Raw genomic sequence first — 20,127 nt, forward strand, 5'->3', positions numbered from 1 at the left:
GAAAAACAAATATCGTATATTAACGCAGGTATGTGCCACCTAGAAAGTTGGTACAGATGAGCCAGTTTGCAGGGCAGAAGTTGAGACACAGATGTAGAGCGCAGACACATGGACACCACGGGGGGGGAAATGTGGTGGGGTGGGGATGGTGTTGTGCTGAATTGGGCGATTGGGATTGACCTGTATACACTGATGTGTATAAAATTGATGACTGATAAGAACCTGCAGTATACAAAAACAAACAAAACAACTAATACTAAACTTTCATTCGGTTTTTTGTATGGAAATATGTTAATATAAATGTTTCAGACATTACATGAAATTTCTAAAAATCTTATATGTTCTGGTATAATGTTATAATTCATAATCCTAGTTATTACTTTAAAATGTATATCTCAGAAATAACTAATTTTCTTGTCAACTGCATTATTATAAACTTTCATCAAATCTTTAACTGTGGTCATTTTTAAGTCTTTTGTCATTTACAGACAGTTCTGGTTGTACTCTGATGCTTTTGAAAATATGTTCCTATAAAAGGGTTTCATCTTCATTAAATTCATGGAAAAGACTCTGACAAGTACAGGTTTCTGGTAACTCTACTGTACTGCTGAACTGAATAAATAAGCATTTTCAGAACTCTAATGATAAAACTAATGAACTCATAAAAGTGCTAACAAACGATCAAGATGAAAAAAAATTAATTACACGGGACTGAGTGAACTGATGACGATAAGTATAATTTTTGTTACTTTCTGTTTGAATTAAAAAAAATCCCACAAGGACTCAGAGGCAAAGAATATACAAATCAATTTTCACTGCAAAGTAAAGCAGCGGCTACAGTGAAGGATTACTGGACTGAATGTCAATATTTTGACATAGTATGAGTGTGTTTCATGTTTGGTAATTGCAATCATTGTTGCTTTTGTTGTGATCATCCATGTACAACGCTTGATGTCAGTCTATTTATCTCTTATAAAAATAAAATACAGTGTGTGTGTTTGGAAAAAAAACGAATAAGAACTAATGAGACATAAACTTATGGGGATTTCACCTGGCAAACTCCATTCTAATTTACAACCTAAGACAACGACTTCCAGAAAGGCTCTGCTGCCCTAGTACTTAGATTGGGGAATGGTGAAATGCTGCCTCCTTTTGGCCGTTTGCCACAACAGCAGCTTTAAACCCACTGCAAACGGTCACTAAATATTCACCAACTGGCAGTTCTGTAAATGACACCTGCCCTCCAAAAAAATTCTGGGGTCAAAAATCGAACAAAAAATTCAAAAGAGGGCAAACTTCGAAGAAGATAATTTCAAGAGGTGTATTGTGCTCACAGATTTTTCTTTTGATAAAAGAAAAAGATGTGGAAAAATGATGAATCTTAGGAATTTTGAAAGATATGCAAACCCAAATTACAAATACCTATCACATCACAGCAGTCAGAATGGCCATCAGCAAAACTGGTGCAAACAATAAATGCTGAAGCGATTGTGGAGAAATGCGTACCCTCGGTTCTAAGGGGGATGTTGTAAAAGCCACTAATAAAAACACATTGGAGGTGCTTTGAAAAAGTAAACACTGAGTGACCAGTCCATCAATCACACCCACTGCTGGGCCTCTCACCAGAGAAAATGAGAATCAAAAAGTCACAGGCTGGCAATCCTGCACTCCAGCAATATTCAACATAGGCAACACTTGGAAGCAATGAAAATGTCCATCAACAGAGGAATGCACCAAGAAGTGGTCCATGTACAAAATAGAATATTAACTCCAATAATAAATATAAATTAAATTTAAAAATCCAACAAAAGTAAAGAGACATCAGTTTTTGTGTGTTTATCTGGGCACATTCTACTCTAATTTACAACCGAGGAACACCACTGGCCGTAAAGTCGTTTCCCTAGTATCAGCGTGGGGAATGTAGAAAGGTAGCAGCCCTGTGGCCGTTACCTGCAAAAGCAGTTTAAAGCCTGTGCTAATGGTCACTTCATATGAACAAGTACTGTAGGGCTGAAAATGAAACCTGCCCTCAAAATGTCTTGAGGGAGGTAATGGCCAAAACATTTCAAAATTTGACACATACTTTAAGAAACCACTTTGAAGAACTAAGCTGTAATTACAGCTTGAAAAATAAAAATGACTTGCCTTAAAGCTCAATTGCAACGGAATATGAGACACATGCAAATTCAACCATAAAGAGGTGTCAGCTCACACCCGTCAGAATAACCATCAGCAAAAACTACAAATAATAAATGCTGAAGGTGCTGTGGAGAAATGCATACCCTCAACTTTAAGTGGGACGTAACCAGGAAAGAGCCACTAATGATAACAGAATGGAGGTACCTTTAAAAGGTAAACACTGAGCTACCATATGACCTAGCAGACCTATTCCTGGACCTATAACCAACGAAGACAGAATTGGAAGGACACAGGCAGGCAAATCTGCAATGCATACTATTACAATAGCCAAGATATGGAAGTAACCAAAAAGTCCACTGACAAATGGGTGGACAAAGAAGAACTGCTACATGTACAGATGGAATATGAGCTAGTGAAAAAATGAAACAATGCCATTTGCAGCACCATAGATGAGTCTAGAGGTAATCACACAACTTGTAGTAAGGGAGAAAGTGAAAGATACATATCCTATCATATCAGATATAGGTGTTACATAAAAATTGATACAAAAGAAGATATTTCCACAGAGAAAGGCAATCACAGATTCATTAAAAAACTTATGGTTCACCAGATGGAAAGGTGTGAGGATTGGATACATTACCATATTGAGGTTAACAGAGACATACAAACACATGTGAAATATATAATCACCAAAGACCTACAGAATACCAAGAGAAGACTACTCTACATTGTGTCATAACCTACATGGGAAAAGGATCTGAAGAAGAATAGATATATGTATATGTGTGAAAGAACCACATCTTGCACACCTAGAACAAACAAAACATTGTAATCAAGTTTGCTGTGACAAAAAATAAAAATTATCTTAAAAATACGAACAAGAAGTAATGAGACATAAACTTAAAGGGCTTTTTCCTCGCACATTCCATTCTAATTTGCAACCTAGACCACCACTTCCAGTAAGGCTCTGTTGCCATAGTAACCAGATTTGGTAAAGGAGAAATGCTGCCGCCTTGTGGCCGTTTCCCGCACGAGCGGCTTTAAACCAACAGCTAATGGTCACTTAAAATTCACAAGGACTCAGGGCTGTAAAGGACACCTGCCGTCAAAAATTGTGCTGAGGTAGGGAACGGAATAAAAAAATTTAATACAGGCAAATTTTTCAATAAAATACTATGAAGAGGTAAGTATTACTCACTGTCTTTAAAAAAAAGGAGAATGGATTAAGGCTCAACCTCAGGAATTATTAGACTCATGCAATCTAATCAACAAAAGGGTTTCCAATCACACCAGTCGACTGACCATCAGCAAAAAGTCTACAAACCATAAATGCTGATGCGGTTGTAGAGAATTGTGTATCCTCTAGCTGCTGGTGAGATGCCAAGTGGTTAACAGCCAGTAATGAGAACAGAAAAGAGCTGCATTTAAAAGTAAAAATTGAGGTACCATTCAATCCAGCAGGCGCACCATTGGACCTCTCACCTGAGAAGACAAGTATCGAGAAGACACAGGTTGCAAAAGCTGCAGTGCAGCATTATTCACAATAGCCAAGGCAGTGAAGCGATAAAAATGTCGATCAACAAGTGAATGGATATAGAATAAGTGGTCCAGGTACACAATGGAATATTAGCCATGGAAAAGAATGAAACCCTGCTCTTTGAGGCACCACAAATGAGCCTGGAGATAATCACAAATCATGAGGTAGGTCCGAAAGCAAAAGACTTATATCCTATGATATCACTTATAGGCGTTATCTAATAACTGACACAAATGAACACAATTAACAGAGAAATACACTCACAAACTTAGAAAACCAACTTTGCTCATCTAAAGGGAAAGGTGGGGGGAATGGATAAATGAAGATTCGTGTTACTATATGATCTGGATATGATCCAAATACATATTATATACATATTACAAAAAGACCGACCATATAACAAGGGAGGTCTACAGAACACTCCGTAATAATTTACATGGGAAGAGGATCTCTACATAAATAGATATAAATAATGTGTAAATGAACCAGAGTGTGTACACCTTGGACAAACAACATTCTAACGATTACCCTGATTTAAAAATTTAAAACAACGAAAAACAATTAATCAGACATAAACTTATGGGGCGTTTTCCAGCCCACTCCATTGAAATTTACAACCTAGGAAAACGACTTCCAGAACGGCTCTGCTGCCCTAGTAACCAGATTTGGTAATGGAGAAATGCTGCTGCCTTGTGGCCGTTTCGAACAACAGCAGGTTAAACCTAGTGCTAATGGTCCCTAAATATTCACACTCATTGCAGGCCTGTAAATGACACCTACATTTCAAAACAATCCTGGGGTTGAAAATTGACCAAAAAATTCGAAAGAGGGCAACGTTCCAGGAAGACACTTTCAAGACGAATATTGTACTCACACTTTTTTTTTTCTTTTTTCTTTTAACAGAAAAGAAAAAGGCGTGGAAAAATGATGAATTTTAGAATATTTAACGACATGCATACCCATATTACAAATACCTATCAGCTCACAGCAGTCTGAATGGCCATTAGCAAAAATGCTGCAAAAAATAAATGCTGAAGGGAATGTGGAGAAATGCGTACCCTCGGTTGTAAGGGGGGGCATGTAAAGAGTCACTAATGAAAACACAATGTAGGTGCTTTGAAAAGGGAAACATTGAGCTACCAGTCAATCAATCAAAACCACTGCTGGACCTATCACCTGAGAAAATGAGAATCAAAAAGTCACAGGCTGGCAATCCTTCACTCCAGCAATATTTACCATAGCCAACACTTGGAAGCAATGAAAATGTCCATCAACCGAGGAATGCACCAAGAAGAAGTGGTCCATGTACACAATGGAATATTACTCCAATACTAAATATAAATTAAATATAAAAAAAACAAACAAAAGTAAGGAGACATCAGCATTTGTGGGTTTATCCGGGCACATTGCACTCTAATTTATAACCGAGGAACACCACAGGCCGGAAGGTCTGTTTCCCTAGTTACCAGAGTGGGAAACGTAGAAAGGCTGCCGTCCTCTGGCCGTTACCTGCAAAAGCAGCTTTAAAGCCTGTGCTAATGGTCACTTCATATGAACAAGTAATGCAGGGCTGTAAATGAAAACTGCCCTCAAAATGTCTCGAGGGAGGTAATGGCCAAAAATTTTCAAAATGTGACACATACTTTAAGAAAACACCTTGAAGAACTAAGCTGTAATCACTGTTTGATAAATAAAAAGGACATGCTTTCAAGCTCAATTTCAAAAGATTATGGGATACATGCAAATTCAACCACAAAGGGGTATCAGCTCACACCTGTCAGAATAACCCTCAGCAAGAAAACTACAAACAATAAATACTGAAGGTGTTTTGGAGAAATGCATACAATCAACTTTAAGTTGGACGTAACCTGGAAAGAGCCACTAATGAGAACTGAATGGTGGTGCCTTTAAAACATACACACTGACTTACCATATGATACAGCAAGCCCACTCCTTGGACTATAACATAAGAAGATAGAACTGGAAAGACACAGGCAAGCAAATGTGTATTGCAGCAGTATTACAATAGCCAAGACATGGAGACAACCAAAAAGTCCATCAAGAGTTGCGTGGCCAAAGAGGAACTGGCACACGTACAGATGGAATATTAGCCAGGGAAAAAAATAAAACAATGCCATTTGCAGCACCATGTATGATTCTTGAGGTAATCAGGCAAATTGTACTAAGTCAGAAAGCAAAAGACACATATCCTATAATATCACTTATAGATCTTAGCTAAAAATTGATACCAATGAAGATATTTCCACAGAGAAATGCAATCACAGATTCACTAAACTAACTTATGGTTCACCAAATGGAAAGGTGTGAGGATTGGATACATTAGGATATTGGGGTTAACATAGATACAGAAACAAATGTGAAATGTATAATCACCAAAGACCTACGTAATACCAAAAGAAGATTACTCAACATTGTATCATAACCTACTTGGGAAAATGATCCAAAGAAGAATAGATATATGTATATGTGTGAAAGAACCACATCTTGCACACCTAGAACAAACAAAACATTGTAATCAAATTTGCTCTGATAAAAAATAAAAATTAAATTAAAAAAGAACAAGAAGTAATGAGAAATAAACTTAAGGGGCTTTTTGCTGGCACATTGCATTCTAATTTACAACCAGAACATGACTTCCATTAAGGCTCTGTCATCACTAATAAAGCAGCTTTATAATCAATGTTGAAGTAGCTTAAAAGAAGTCTCACTAATTATTGATAGTAACAAGAAAACAAAGAAAAGTAAAAATCTCACTGCAAAAAGTATACATAGGGTAAGTCAAGGTATATCAAACACTTATTAAACTTCTGTAAAGAATAAAAGACAACAGTAGTATGTTTTTTTAAAAAGAGAGGGCCCAAATAAATCTGAAATGAAAGAGTTGATGTTACAACAGACCCCACAGAAATACAAAGTATCCTAAGATACATACAGGGTAACTCAGGGCTCAGATTGGACAGAGCCCACTCTCCAGTCCCCTGTACATGACTTACAGGAGCCTCAGGAACTGAGGAGGGGGTCCCTGAGGAGAGGCTCAAGATAGAATATGGTAGGCATTAACATGGCTCCATTCATCTTAAACATGCCTGAACTACATTCACACGAGATGATTTTGTCCTGTATGTACATCGGCACCTCTAGTCGGAACTGCAGATCTTTGGCTTCACCACCTCAACTGACAGCAATAGCTTCACCTGCTGTGGACCGTCTCCTATAGGATTTCTAGAACCACAAAGCATCGAAGCTTCACAGGACCCAGAGTCTGTGCGACTCCACGCAGAGTCTCAGAGTCTCAACTCCACTCAGATACTCCACTCTTGGAGGGCACACACAAAGTAGTGAGCACATCAGAACCCAGGGGAAGGAGCAGTGACCCCGTAGGAGAATGACCAGAACTACCTGATAGTTTTAGAGGGTCTCCTGCAGAGGCAGGTGGTATCTGTGGCTGTGGCTCACCGTGAGGACAACGACACTGGCAGCAGAAGTTCTGGGAAATACTCCTTGGTGTGAGCCCTCCCAGAGTCCGCCATTAACCCCACCAAGAGCAAGGTAGGCTCCAGTGCTGGGTCACCTCAGGTGAAACTACCAACAGGGAGGGAACCCAGCCCCATGCATCAGCAGATAAGTGGATTAAACTTTTTATTAAAGTTTTATTTAATCTGCAGACAAGCAGATTAATGCTTTGCCCACCAAAGCAACACCCAGCTCTACCCACCACCAGTCCCTCCCATCAGGAAGCTTGCACAAGCCTCTAAGATAGACTCATCCACTGGAGAGCAGACAGCAGAAGCAAGAAGAACTACAATTCTGCAGCCTGTGGAAGGAAAACCACATTCACAGAAAGATAGACAAAATGAAAAGGCAGAGGACTTTATACCAGATTAAGGAACAAGATAAAACCCTAGGAAAAAAAAAGAAATGAGGTGGAGATACGGAACCTTCCAGAAAAAGAATTCAGAATAATGGTAGTGAACATGATCCAAGACCTTGGCAAAAGAATGGAGGCAAAGATCGAGAAGATGCAAGAAATGCTTAACAAAGACCTAGAAGAATTAAGGAGCAAACACCTAGAAGAATTAAAGAACAAACAAACAGAGGTGAACAATATAATAACTGAAATGAAAAATACACCAGAAGGAATCAGTAGCAGAATAACTGTGGCAGAAGAACGGATAAGTGACCTGGAAGACAGAAAGGTGGAAATCACTGCCATGGAACAGAATAAAGAAAAAGAATGAAAATAAATGAAGACACCCTAAGAGTCCTCTGGGACAACATTAAATGCAACAACATTCACATCATAGGGGTCCCAGAAGGAGAAGAGAGAGAGAAAGGACCCGAGAATACATTTGAAGAGATTATAGTCGAAAACTTCCCTAGCATGGGAAAAGAAATAGCCACCCAAGTCCAGGAAGTGCAGAGAGTCCCAGTCAGCATAAATCAAAGGAGAAAAATGCCAAGACACATAGTAACCATACTGACAAAAATTGAAGACAAAGAAAAATTATTAAAAGCAACAAGGGAAAAATGACAAATAACATACAAGGGAACTCCCATAAGGATAACAGCTGATTTCTCAGCAGAAAATCTACAAGCCAGAGGGAGTGGCATAAATTTAAAGTGATGAAAGGGAAGAACCTACAACCAAGAGTACTCCACCCAGCAAGGATCTCATTCAGATTTGACAGAGAAATCATAAGCCCTACAGACAAGCAAAAGCTAAGAGAAATCAGCACCATGAAACCAGCTCTACACCAAATGCTAAAGGAACTTCTGTAAGTGGGAAACACAAGAGAAGAAAAGGACCCACCAAGACAAACCCATAACAATTAAGAAAATAGTAATAGGAACATACATATCAATAATTACCTTAAACGTGAATGGACTAAATGTTCCAACCAAAAGACACAGGCTGCCTGAATGGATACAAAAACAAGACCCATATATATGCTGCCTACAAGACACCCATTTCAGACCTAGGGACACATACAGACTGAAAGTGAGGCGATGGAAAAATATATTCTATGCAAATGAAAATCAAAAGAAAGCTGGAGTAGCAATACTCATAGCAGATAAAATAGACCTTAAAATAAAGAATGTTACAAGAGACAAGGAAAGACACTACATAATGGTCAAGGGATCAATCCAAGAAGAAGATATAACAATTATAAATATATATGTGCCCAACATAGGAGCACCTCAATACATAAGGCAACTGCTAACAGCTATAAAAGAGGAAATCAACAGTAACACAATAATAGCAGGGGACTTTAACAGCTCACTTACACCAGTGGAGATCAGCCAGACAGAAAATTAATAAGGAAACACAAGCTTTAAATGACACAATAGACCAGATATAGTTAATTGATATTTATAGGACATTCCATCCAAAAACAGCATATTACACGTTCTTCTCAACTGCACACGGAACATTCTCCAGGATAGATCACATCTTGGGTCACAAATAAAGCCTCAGTAAATTTAAGAAAACTGAAATCATATCAAGCAGCTGTTCCGACCACAATGCTATGAGATTAGAAATCAATAACATGGACAAAACCGTAAAAAACACAAACACATGGAGGCTAAACAATACGTTACTAAATAACCAAGAGATCACTGAAGAAATAAAAGAGGAAATCAAAAACTACTTAGAGACAAATGACAAGAAACACACGATGATCCAAAACCTATGGGATGCAGCAAAAGCAGTTCTAAGAGGGAAGTTTATAGCAATACAAGCCTACCTCAAGAAACAAGAAAAATCTCAAATAAACAATCTAACCTTACACCTAGAGGAACTAGAGAAAGAAGAACAAAACCAAAAGTTAGTAGAATGAAAGAAATCATAAAGATCAAAGCAGAAATAAATGAAATAGAAGCAAAGAAAATGAAAGCAAAGATCAATAAAACTAAAAGCCGGTTCTTTGAGAAGATAAACAAAAATGATAAACCTTTAGCCAGACTCAAGAAAAAGAGGGAGAGGAATCAAATCAACAAAATTAGAAGTGAAAAAGGAGAAGTTACAACAGACACCACAGGAATACGAAGCATCCTAAGAGACTACTACAAGCAACTCTATGCCAATAAAATGGACAACCTGGAAGAAATGGACAAATTCTTAGAAAGGGATAACCTTCCAAGACTGAACCAGGAAGAAATAGAAAATATGAACAAACCTATCACAAGCAATGAAATTGAAACTGTGATTAAAAATCTTCCAACAAACGAAAGTCCAGAACCAGATGGCATCACAGGTGAATTTTCTCAAACATTTAGAGAAGAGCTAACACCCAACCTTCTCAAATTCTTCAAAACAATTGCAGGGGAAGGAACACTCCCAAACTCATTCTATGAGACCATCGTCACCCTGATACCAAAACCAGACAAAGATACTACAAGGAAAGAAAATTATAGACCAATATCACTGATGAATATAAATGTAAAAATCCTCAACAAAATACTAGCAAACAGAATCGAACAACACATTAAAAGGATCAAACACCATGATCAAGTGGGGTTTATCCCAGGGATGCAAGGATTCTTCAATATACACAAATCAATGTGATACACCATATTAACAAATTGTAGAATAAAACCATATGATCATCTCAATAGATGCAGGAAAAGATTTTGAGAAAATTCAACACCCATTTACGATAAAAACTCTGCAGAGTGTGGGCATAGAGGGAAACTACCTCAACATAATAAAGGCCATATATGACAAACCCACAGCAAACATCATTCTCAACGGTCAAAAACTGAAAACGTTTCCTCTAAGATCAGGAACAAGACGAGGATGTCCACACTCACCACTACTATTCAACATAGTTTTGGAAGTCCTAGCCATGGCAATCAGAGAAGAAAAAGAAATAAAAGAAATACAAAAAAGAAAAGAAGAAGTAAAATTGTCACTTTTTGCAAATGACATCATATCATAGATAGAGAATCCTAAAGATGCCACCAGAAAACCACTGGAGCTAATCAATTAATTTGGTAAAGTTGCAGGATACAAAATTAATGCACAGAAATTGCTTGCATTCCTATACACTAACAATGAAAGAACAGAAAGAGAAATTAAGGAAACAATCCCATTACCACTGCAACAAAAATAAAATACCTAGGAATAAACCTACCTAAGGAAGTAAAAGACCTGTACTCAGAAAACTATAAGACACTGATGAAAGAAATCAAAGATGATATAAACAGATGGAGACATATACCATGTTCTTGGATTAGAAGAATCAATACTGTGGAAATGACTATACTACCCAAAGCAATCTACAGATTCAATGCAATCCCTATCAAATTACCAATGGCATTTTCTACAGAAGTAGAAAAAAAAATCTTAAAATTTGTAGGGAGACACAAAAGACCCCGGATAGCCAAAGCAGTCTTGAGGGGAAAAAAAAAGAGCTGGAGGAATCAGACTTCCAGACTTCAGACTATATTACAAAGCTACAGTAATCAAGATAATATGGTAGTGGCACAAAAACAGAAATATAGATCAATAGAACAGGATAGAAAGCACAGAGATAAACCCACGTACCTATGGTCCACTAATCTATGACAAAGGAGGCAAGGGTATACAAAGGAGAAAAGACAGTCTCTTCAATAAGTGGTGCTGGGAAAAATGGACAACTACATGTAAAAGAATGAAATTAGAACACTCCCTAACACCATACACAAAAAATAAACTCAAAATGGATTAGAGACCGAAATGTAAGATTGGACACTATAAAACTCTTAGAGGAAAACATAGGAAGAATACTCTTTGACAAAAATCACAGCAAGATCTTTTTTGATCCACCTCCTAGAGTAATGGAATAAAAAACAAAAATAAACAAATGGGAGCAAATGAAACCTAAAAGCTTTTGCAAAGCAAAGGAAACTACAAACAAGACGAAAAGACAACCTCAGAATGGGAGAAAATGTTTACAAACGAATCAATGGACAAAGGATTAATCTCCAATATATATAAACAGCACATGCAGATCAACAGTAAAAAAACAAACAACCCAATCCAAAAATGGGCAGATGACGTAAATAGACATTTGTCCCGAGAAGACATACAGATGGGCAAGAAGCACATGAAAAGCTGCTCAACATCACTAATTATTAGAGAAATATAAACCAAAACTACAATGCGGTATCACCTCACACAAGTTAGAATGGGCATCATCAGAAAATCTACAAACAACAAATGCTGGAGAGGGTGTGGAGAAAAGGGAACCTTCTTACACTATTTGTGGGAATGTAAATTGATACAGTCACTATGGAGAACAGTATGGAGGTTCCTTAAAAAACTAAAAATAGAAATACCATAAGACCCAGCAATCCCACTACTGGGCATATACCCAGAGAAAACCATAATTCAAAAAGTCACATTCACCACAATGTTCATTGCAGCACTATTTACAATAGCCCAGTCATGGAAGCAACCTAAATGCCCATAGATAGACAAATGGAAAATATGTGGTACATATATAAAATGGAATATTACTCAGCCATAAAAAGGAATGAAATTGGGTCATTTGTAGAGACGTGGAAAGATCTAGAGACTGTCATACAGAGTGAAGTAAATCAGAAAAAGAAAAACAAGTATCGTATATTAACGCATACATGTGGAACCTAGAAAAATGGTACAGATGAACCGGTTTGCAAGGCAGAAATAGAGACACAGATGTAGAGTACAAATGTATGGTCACCAAGGGGGGAAAGTGGCAGGGTGTTGGTGGTGGGATGAATTGCGAGCCTGGGATTGACATATATACACTTATATGTATAAAATAGATAACCAATAAGAACCTGCTGTATAAAAAAATGAATAAAATAAAATTTAAAACTTTAAAAATAATATTTAAAAACATAAAACAGAAAAAAAAGATCTGTCCTTCCCATAGACGTATTTATATGAATGAATTATTTCCATGCTTATATCTGTAAATACAAAAAGAGGAATAAAACCTACCTTGAACCAAAAAAGAAAAAAAAAAAAACAGAACCCACTGGTCATACTGAGGAAAACCCTATCAGGGCACTTGCTCCAGTGGTAAACAATTCTGAATTTGGTCAGAGGTGGGGAATCGTCTCCCATGCAGCCAGCAGCTCCCCCGCAAGGAGCGTCCTCATTGCAAAGCTGGGGGACCGTGAGGAGGCGTCTCTGAGTAAACGTGAGCTGAGCCTCAGGCCAGCTGCTGCTGGACTTTTCCCACCCTTCCCAGGTAAAACACCTGAATGTGTGCAAAGACTTTAAAGCCTAGAGGAAAGGGCTTGGAGTCACACCAGCGACAGCACGCAGGCCGACTGGGTGCCTGCAGGCCAGCCAGGACGGTCCTGGCCCCGGGCGCTCTTCTGGAAGCTTTCCATTTCCCTGCCTGAGGTACCCCTCCTGTCCCGGTCCCCACTGCTTTTTTCCTTCCTCACCTCTGCCCGGGGAGAAATTCCAGCAGCAGGTATGGGTGACACATCGTTTTCTTTAGCAGGTGGCAGCCCGGCAACTCCTGCAGAAAGTCCAGCAGAGCCCCACTCACACGGGGCCACTCATAGAGCCCTGGGCCCTACTCCCTCCCACCAGCACAACCCCGAGACTGCTGACGGGGCAGAGAATATGGCGTCAGGCACAGCTGCAGAGGCTTTTGCTGCCTGGAGGGGTGTTTATATTGACCTCAACCCAGGCACACCTGGGAAGGGCTGGCCGGCCAGGTCAGGCTGCCCAGGTCAGCCAATCCTCGCCCCTCAGGGGCTCAGAGTTGCAGATAATGGGCCTTGCTGCACCGGCCAGATCCAAGGAACAGGTGTAGGGTCCCGAGAGTCAGGATAGACAACGGGTGGCAGCCCTGGCTTGTTTTCTAATCATTTTATCTGGTCCATGAGTGGAAGACAACTTCAAGAAGGCCCTCTCCTAATGAGAGGAACCCAGGAGTCAGGGAGAGGAGGGTTGGTGGGTGGAGAAAGAGGCCTGGTGACCTGGCTGCAGTGGAAGCCCCTGGAAGACCAGGTGGAGGGAGGCCGCACAGAGTGAAGCCTAGGGTCACAGACATGTCGGAGCTGCTGTTTGTTAGTTCAAGCCCGGCTCTGAGGTGCTCTGTGTCAGCTCTGAGCGACAGGTGTGCTGGGGGTGCTCTGCAATGAGGGCTATGTGCACGGTTCCTGTGTGCCCAGCTCTGCCGGGGAACCTGTCCAAGGGAGCTCCATATCCAGGGAGGGGCCTGCCCACGAGAGCCCCGTGGGCTGCTGGGTACCTGCCCAGGTGAGCTCCATATCCTGGGAAGGGCCTGACAATGAGAGCCCCGTGGGCTGCTGGGTACCTGCACAGGTGAGCTCCATATCCTGGGAGGGGCCTGACCATGAGAGCCCTGTGGGCTGCTGGCTACCTGCACAGGTGAGCTCCATATCCTGGGAGGGGCCTGACCATGAGAGCCCCGTGGGCTGCTGGGGACCTGGTAAAGGACGCCAGGACAGTCAGTGAAGCCACAGAGGATATACATCCAGTAGTTCCTAATTCCTACACCCTGCTGGCCATTCTACCATCCACCAGGACATGGTATTCTGTATTAGACTTCAATGATGCCTTCTTCTGTATTCCATTAGTCCCAGAGTCACAAGAAATTTTGGCTGTGAGTGGCAGGACATACAACATACAACAAAAACAATACTGCTTGGCCGTCCTGCCCCAGGGGTTCAAAAATTCCCACACCATCTTCGGGGAAACGTTAGCTAAAACCCTAAAAGATCTACCTCTGGAGAAGTGAACCCTCTTTCAATATGCAGACGACATTCTGGGCTTCCCTGGTGGCGCAGTGGTTGAGAATCTGCCTGCCAATGCAGGGGAAACAGGTTCGAGCCCTGGTCTGAGAAGATCCCCTATGCCACGGAGCAACTAGGCCTGTGAGCCACAATTACAGAGCCTGCGCGTCTGGAGCCTGTGCTCCACAATAAGAGAGGCTGCGATAGTGAGAGGCCCGCGCACCGCGATGAAGAGTGGCCCCCGCTTGCCGCAACTAGAAAAATCCCTCGCACAGAAACGAAGAGCCAACACAGCCATAAATAATAAATAAATAAATTAAAAAAATATATGCAGACGACATTCTGATCACCAGCCCTACTAAGGAGGCCTCTGGACTACCTAGCCAATAAAAGATAGAAGGTGTCCAAGAAAAAGGCTCAAATATCACAGACTAAGGTGACCTGCCTGGGCTTCATTCTCACAGAAGATCGGAGAAGCCCATCCCAGGAAAGGGAAGAAGCCATTTGCAGCCTCACCCTTCCTAAAACTAGAAGACAGCTTAGGGGTTCCTGGGGAGACCGGGGTTTGCTGCATCTGGATCCCTAACTACAGTCTAATACCTGGGCCTCTATATGAAACACTGAAAGGAAAAGATGATGATCCTTTTGAATAGAATCCAGAAGCGGCCTTTCAAGAATGGAAAGAGCAGTCAATTCAGACCCTTGCCCTGGACCTCCCTAATTTAGCTAAACCCTTTGACCTTTACATTCCTGGTCGAAGGCGAATCGCCCTTGGAGTTTTAGTGCCAAAACTGGGACCACTTGAAATGGAACAAAGCAAAAATGCCCTCCAGGCATTGGCCAGCCACCCCATCCGACCAGGATACTGGGGGTATCTAAAAACCTGGAAATGAGCAGCCCGCAAGGCCAGCTCCCTCCTAAGGGTAAGGGACGCCACTTGGTGATCCTAACCACCCACCATGCCCTGAAGTTGCAGGGATCACTCCGTGGGCACAAAGACCTCGAGTGAGGAGGCCCTCCAACTCCAACCTCCAGAGAGACAACCTGGGGCAACAGGCCCCCATGACGACTCGTGTGACCATCACTTGACCTGGAGCTTCTGTCAGAAAACCAAAAGAGGGTGCCCCAAAAGAACAGACTATTGCTTGCAGGACTTACTGCACCCAGAGCGGAGCTAATAAACCTGGCAGGAGATCCGTAAATAATGCTGCCACCATAGAAAAGCCTACAGACACCATGGTGACGGGGACCAATGAGACCAGATGTACTCCTGGTTACTTCAAAAGGGCGGTGACTGAGTGGCCGTCATGGTCCTGGATCACCACCGGCCCTGGACTGCCTGGGAGTTGAGCAGGCAGGGCTCTGACACCTGGTGCTGTTTGTACGTAATTCAGTGGCCTAACTGAAGAAAGCGCAGACTACTGGTCAGAGCATCTAGGCTGGCAGAAACCGTCAGCCTAAGGGGGCCGAACCAATGTGGAGCAGGGTAAAACCAGCCCCCCCAGCGTCCCTGCGCATCTCTTTCCTGGACCCTTAAAGGTCATTAGAATCTATAAAACTTCCAACGCTGGTGCTCAGGCAGACGAGCAGTGAGGGAGGAGGCCTGGGGACAATCAACCTCACCTGGAGGCTGCTGGGGAGAAGTCCTGCCCCTCCCCCCGGGTATGAGGACACCCAACTCAGCACGAAGCATTTACAGAAGAGGTGTCTGCACCCTCAGCGCCCCAAGAATGTGGAATGGGACAAGAGGCAGAGGAGGGGTTTGTCACCGGCAAAGCCCATTAAAAATTCCTGGGACATAAAAATAGAATCTGGGCAATAAAATAAAGTTTAACCATTTTTTCCTTTCTGCTTTTTCTAATTTCACTTGTTCCTAGGTTTCCACAGGCAGAGGTCCCACACCTGGCACTTCAGACCCGATTTCCTAGTGCAAAATGGCTGGGCCGACACCTCAGCTCTCGGGGCCCTGTGCAGACTCCGCCACATAGAGCCTGAGCTCCAGCCAACCCAACCCTCGAGAGCTCCACCCCGTCCCTCCCGCTGACGCTGACGGGATCCCTACACAGCAGCCCGGCCCACAGCCCGCGGGGGAGCGCACACTCTCACCTCTCCATTCTCTGATCAAAATATAAAGTTTTCCTTTGCTTCTGAACCAAACTCAGTCTCGATCTGTTGGCTCCAATGACACTGGGCAGGGGGACCCTTGTTGGGGCCGACTCTGCAGGATCAGTAACAGAATTTGAGAACATTGTACCTTCAATGAACAGATGTGTGAGCCAAATATTGTAACTTCAATGAACAGATGTGTGAGCCAAATATTGTAACTTCAATGAACAGATGTGTGAGCCAAACTGTAGTTAACATAGAGCAGTGTATAAGGCTCGTGTAAAATAAGGTATTTCTAACACTTCCATTTGATAGTTCCATCACTTTATTATAAGCAAGTTCAGTGGAGGGGTTTGTCGTATTTGTCAGGTCAACATTAGAGAAATGCAGTGATTTCTTTCCAAGGATGTGGATCTACTAATCTTGGCTGAAGTTTCAATCTTGTTTTGAATGATTTTTCATTGAAAATGATACCTCTCTTTCAGCTCCTAGATTTCTGAGAAGTATAAAATCTTGTATTTTTTTATTACCAAAGGGGAAAGGTGGGAGGAGGGATAAATTAACAGTTTCGGATTAACATATACACACTGCTATGTATAAAATATATCATCAACTAGGAACTGCTGTATAGCACAGGGAACTATACTCAATATTTTGTAATAACCCCTAAGGGGAAATAATCTGAAAAACAATCGATATCTATATCGACATCATCTATCAACTACAGATAAAATGGAAACTAAAGGAGGCCAATGGTGAACGTTTCTGACCATGAAGACTGCAATCCTCTAAAGTTCGGACAATGCCTACAGCCCAGTCCCTTAATGAACATACATGTACCAGTAGCTTAAAAATTCCCCAGATTGGGGTTCGGGGAGACACTGATTTGAAAAAATCCTTGGTGTTCTCCTTACATACATGGGACATTTCCTGGAGCTAAAACATGCCTGAGACACCCAGAAGATTGTACACGGTTGGATCAGGAAGATTTTAGAAAAGGCACCTCATCTCCTAATCCCCTGGTTGTCGGGTTCACCCCTCCAGCCTCTTTCCTAAAATTCTTCACACTTGAGGATGTCAGCACCTTCAACATCCTGTTTCACAGAGTTTGGAATTTGTCCCCAGGATGAAGGGGAAGGAGGAGAAACAATGAGAGACAAGCCCTAGATGATCGGACAGGCACAGGTCACTCTAATTTAACATCAAGAAGAAGAATTAACCACAGGCTCAGCCTGCCCCACGGAACCAGTATAAGGCCTAAAGGAATCCTGCGGTTTTGCAGCCAGCTCACAAAAAAGCGAGTTGAAAAATGGAACTCAGGGGCACTGCAATTCACAAACATGCAGAGTTATAATTGATCACTCTCGTCCAAAAATATATTGAGGGAAGGCAACGAAGACGATTGAAAGGAAGGCAGAATGGCAGGAAACAAATATCAGGAGGTAGATTCGAATCTCCAATAAAGCACATGAAAAGCGGTAAAACGTCGACAATGATGCCCTTGGCCAAAGAGGGCGTATACCTTTTTTCCTGAATATATTCAGGAAAAAACGCATATGCCTTTTTTCGCGAACCAAGCAAGAGAGTAATGCTAATAAGCACTACAAAGAAGTTTCACTTCCCAGGGGTAGAAAGGGCCATTCTAAAAGAGTGTAAAACCCAGAAATGCAGGACAGGCCATGAAGAAAAGGGAGCCTTGTTAGGCTGATGGGTGGGATGTAATTTCCCAACGGCCACTCTGGAGAAGTGTACGGTGTGTCCTGAAACAGCTAAAAAACTCAGCTTAGAGAGCATAGGACACATCCATTCATGGGCGTATAAATTGGGAAAACTAAAACTCAGCAAGACACAGGCACCCCAAAGTTTAGGGCTTCTCTGTTGACAAGAACCTCCACTTCGTTACACCTTAAATATCCCAGGAAAGAGAAAAATGGATAAAGAAGTTGTGGTCCTTATGTACAATGGAATATCACTCAGCCATGAAATCAACGTCATAAGGCTAGTAGCAGCATGATGAGTGGATTTAGGTACGACGATTCTAAGTGAAATAAGTCACACAGAAAAAGACACTTATCATAAGATATCACTTATAGAGGGAATGTAAAAACCGCTACCCTTGAACTGAATTACAAAACAGAACAGAGTCACTCGATTAGAAAACACACTATGGCTGCTTAACGGGAAAGGTGAGGTGGGGTGATGCATAAAACAAGGGTGTCAAATTAGCTCAGATACCGTTCCATAAACCCAATATGTAATAGACATGACCTACACCTTGCTCAGTGAACTGAAGTCAACACCCCCTATTCACCGCCCAAAAATATATCTGACTAGTAAAATCTTAAAACCTATGTATTGATATCTCTCTGTAAGGGAGACAAGTGGGTGTAAAGCGGCATAAACACAGCAGTGAAAAGCAGCTAAACCCCATTATAAAAATCAATTACTTTTCAAAACCCGTGAAACAAAGACAGTGAAAGAGAGAGAAATTCTTACTAAATTCGTTCAGCGGCTGTGATGCAACGTAGATTGACCATATCTAGACCCACAGCTGATTGAGACATAAGGGTGGACACTCTTGGGGCTGAGAGGTTTGGTGAGGTTAGGTGAGCAAACGCAGACCCTTTAAAGTAATAATGGGTGGTACCCATCCCATGGGTCCCAAATCTCCACGTTCAAAGGCATATTCCTACATCGAAAACAGGCATGAGAAACCCAGATGATGGTACACCATGTGATCGGGAAAGATTTCTAAAATGCACCTCATTTCTCATCTCCTTGTGCTCGGGTTCGCCATTCCAGCCGCTTTACTAGCAATCTCTCTCTTTGAAGAATCAGCACCTTTAACCTCCTGTTCCGTACAGGTTGCAATTTGTCCTGAGGATGAACGGGAAAGGGGGAACCAATGAGAGACTAGCTCTAGGTGTTGGGACAGGCACAGGTCACTCTATTTTCCCATCAGGAAGAAGAATTAACCACAGGCTCAGCCTGCCGCCCGGGACCAGAATAGGGCCTGAAGCAATCCTGCGCTTTTGCGGCCAGCTCCCAAGAAAGCGAGTTGAAAAATGGAGCTCAGGGGCACTGCAATTCACACACCTGCAGACTTATAAATGATCACTCTCGTCCACAAATATGTTGAGGGAAGGCAACGAAGAGGATTTGAAAGCAAGGCACAATTTCAGGAAACAGATTTCAGGAGGGAGATTCGAATCGCCTTTAAAGCACAGGAAAAGCGGCAAAACCTCGACAATGATGCCCTTGGCCAAAAAGGGCGTATGCGTTTTTTCCTGAATATATTCAGGAAAAAACGCATACGCCCTTTTTGGCCAACCAAGCAACCTGGAAAGGCAAATCAGCGCTACAAAGAAGTCTCGCTTCCCATCGGTCAAAAGGGCCATGCTGAATAAAGTGTCAAAACCAGAAATGCAGGACAGGCCATGGAGAAAGGGGAGCCTTGCTACGCTGATGGGCGAGATGTAAATTGACAACAGCCACTCTGGAGAAGTGTACAGTGTGTCCTGAAACATCTAAAAAACTCAGCTTAGAGAGCATAGGGCACTTCCACTCAAGAGCGT

This window comes from Balaenoptera physalus (assembly GCF_965194825.1).
Source record: "Balaenoptera physalus genome assembly, chromosome: 8".
In the NCBI taxonomy this organism is placed as follows: domain Eukaryota; kingdom Metazoa; phylum Chordata; class Mammalia; order Artiodactyla; family Balaenopteridae; genus Balaenoptera; species Balaenoptera physalus.